Below are 3,737 nucleotides of genomic sequence, written 5' to 3'. Positions count from 1 at the left end.
AAAATTAAATAGAAATTTACTATAAAACTTTCATTAAAGATGAGTTATGTGGCTATAAGATATATAATCACACTACACATCAGTATGTTGTTACTCATCACTTTACATACTCTTATTTTCATTATGTTGTTACTCATCACTTTACATACTCTTATTTTCATTATGTACCAAGAGTATTGTAACATTCGTTTTCTGGATTGATCAGTTAAGAATTAAAGAGATTGTAAATAAGATTTATTGGGAAAATTCTTGGGGACGCGACGTGGTAGTATAAATGTCGTGGCGTGGCCATGTGGTTAAGTGGTAGCGCGGTTTGATGTTTGCCGCAGTGCGGTAGTCGCCACAGCCCAAAACCCTAGGCCTGGGGCCTTGGGCCTTATTTAAGGAATCTGATGCTAGGGTGTAAAGTCCCGGTTTTCAGAATAAAATTTTCATTCTTAAAGTAGAATAAAACACTCATTTTTATAAAGTCGCATTTTAGTAAAACCATTTGTTTATAAACCATAATTCAAAATCAGAGTTGTAAGGAAGACAATGTGAAATCTCGAATCATAAAATTATTGTTGTTGTTGTTGTTGTTGTGTGTGTATAGTCCCGCCTTCGCTATCCGATACGGTACCTGAAACACATTTAAATCCACAACTGTAAGCCAAAGCTTAGTGAGTTCCCCTAATATACTACATACAACAATACACATACAATACATGCATATATGAGCCTTCAGTTTGTCTGGACCGCCTTGTAAGGCCTACAATATGTCAGGACCGCTCTCCTGAGCCTACAGTCTAACTGAACCGCCCCTCGGGGCCTACAATATAGTTGGACCACTCCCTTGGGCCTACAATCTGAATAGACCGCCTCGCAAGGCCTATAGTACACCTGGACCGCCCCGGGTATATTTGCCTACAACACAAAGCAGAACCGCCTCAACCCAAACACAATACATCGACATATGCAAACAAATAAACAATAACCAACAAACACAAGTAATCATATAGATATACCAATCTAATAGATCACTATAACATACCAACATCTTACAGACAAAGATACACACTATAGTACAAAGTATAGTGAGATTATATATATATATATATATATATATATATATATATATATATATATATATATATATATATATATATATATATATATATATATATAAGGTTGTAGAAATCGGGATTAATCGTGGATTAATTGTGGATTAATCGCTTGACGTTCTCCGACCGACTAGGATTAGGAATGCTTCGACGGAAATGTGTGATTAATCAGTCAACAAAAGTCAACAAAATGTAAAAAAAATTCAAAAAATTCAAAAAATCAACTTTTTTTACTCAAAAATTTCAAAATTTCAAATATTATACCAAAATGTTCATATTTTCATATTTTCAAATTTTCTTATCTTCTAATTTTGAAGTACTTATTTTTCTTAAGATATATTAATCTTTGATTAATTTTAATATTTTATTAATAATCTATGGTCCCCGATTAATCCCCGCCAAGACTGATTAATCATTTAACTACAGTCAACCGTCAAGCTACCGTTGAGCGATTTTTACAAAGAAAACCTATAAGATTGTGTCACCTCAGCCTTATACTTTGGACAAGAATCCATCCAAACTTTGAAGTACATGATGATAATCCATGATACATGAGAAAATGTTTCATATTAGCAAAACATGTTTTTTGACATTTTTATTATGAAAACTTGAATTTAAAAGTGGTTAAAGACGTGAGAAAAAAAACGATTGCTAAAACCACCTTTAAATCTATATTACATAACACCCTCCAATATAAACTTATTATCTTTAATTTATTGCTAATAAATTTAATTTTTAAAGTACATGTGTTTGATTTTTATAAGATAAGATCTGTTTTCGCATTTTCGCAAAATATTTATGTTTTCACATGAACCTACTTGTATATATATATATATATATATATATATATATATATGTATATATATATATATATATATATATATATATATATATATATATATATATACATTGTAACACCCTATTTTTACATTTGCTATAGATTGTAATATAAGATGCTTATTATAAAATTAGAAATAAAAATAGATTACTTTTTAGCCAAAATAATAAACATAAACATGCAACACAATTTTTGTAGATATAAAGAACGCCCAAAACTGACTTCGTATGAAAAAAATTATGATTTTTCGAAGTTTCAGCGCAGTAGTATGCGACACAGAAATCAAAATTTAAAATCGATTATGTATTAGCCAAAAAATTTAAACGAGAGTTGAAGATCTCGTAATTTCCAATCTGTCGATATAAAGAACATCGAGAATGGAGTCTGTATGAAGGAGTTATGAATTTTACATGGTCTTTTACAGTGTAATCTTCAAAGACTATTAAATTTAAAATACGACAAGAGTTATTCAATGGAGTCTAGATAAACATTATAGTATTCGTCTATAGCTACGTGTGAATATAAAGAACGTCGAAAACGGAGCTCGTATGTGAAAGATATGAATTTTTGAAGATTCGTGATTTTACCCGGCTAGGACGATGCAACACCACATATATTCGCCACGTGTCATGTCCAAAATCCATCCCTGCTACTGAATTTAGGTGCGGAATGTTGCATACATAGCATGATGTACTTGGCGTTCGAGAAGAAGGGTTGTGGACCAACAAAATTTTTACACGTGTCACCCGAAGAAAGGAGCATCATCGACTTCGGGCGTGACGCGCTTATGTATAAGGCGAGACGCGCCTCCCCTGATGCCTATATATAGGAGCTAAAATTCAGTCATTTCCCACATAATCTGTTCTACTTTCTCTCTGAGTTCCTTCCCCCTTTTTTGGTCCGACTTTCCCTAGTTTTTAGAGTGTTTTAGCGAGGTTGTGAGTCATCGTGGAGTCCAACAAATAGAAGCTTCGGGTCAGAGTTCTGCCCGCATATTTCCGATTTTTTCTAAGAATTCTTGTAAGTTATGCTGCACTTACTACGATTTTACTGTAACTTATATTCATAATTGTTATTCTGAATTTATATAAGATTTATCAGTGATTCCACTCATAATACCGGTTGATATACTTATGGGAATGATGACTACACTAGATTTAGTGAGGCGTTTAAAGTGATATTTCCAAACAGTATACTCTGTATACCAAACGTAACCTACCTCCAATATTATCTTACCTGGTTGTTCCTTATTTCGTAGATCCTTCAATACGCATTGGAATTAATGAAAGATCTAGTGTTTAGATCTAGATTGCCATAGAGACTAATAAGTTATAGTATCATAGGTTAAGTGTATTACTCGCTAGTTGGAGCCTCCAGATAGCTGTTAATTGTCTGAGTAATTGTCCAGGTGAGTTTTCTCCCTATACTATATATTATAGTATGTATCCTCTGTATGTTAGGATGTAGTTGCACTGTAGTATTAGGCAATTAGACTAGTTTAGTCATATGCATATGTTGTGTTAGACTATTTGTATGTATGTCTACTATACATGTGATGATATATTATGTGGGGAGTTGAGAGAGGATCAAATTTATGTTAGAGATATTGTAGGATATAACTCCATTACAGAACATATAGAGCCATCAGTCATCATTTCGGAATATGACTGGAAATAGGCATCATCGTGGGAGATCTCACACAACGTCGATGACCACCAAAAAAGAGAATCAAGCCAACGGGTTCATGGCCTGGAGCTCATACGGAACTAGACCTTGGATGGGGGCGAGATCTAACTCCA

The sequence above is a fragment of the Lactuca virosa genome, chromosome 3, assembly GCF_052849685.1.
Source record: "Lactuca virosa cultivar CGN04683 chromosome 3, Lactuca_virosa_CGN04683_v6, whole genome shotgun sequence".
NCBI classification, from domain to species: Eukaryota; Viridiplantae; Streptophyta; class Magnoliopsida; order Asterales; family Asteraceae; genus Lactuca; species Lactuca virosa.
Note: the sequence above shows the minus strand (reverse complement) of the source record.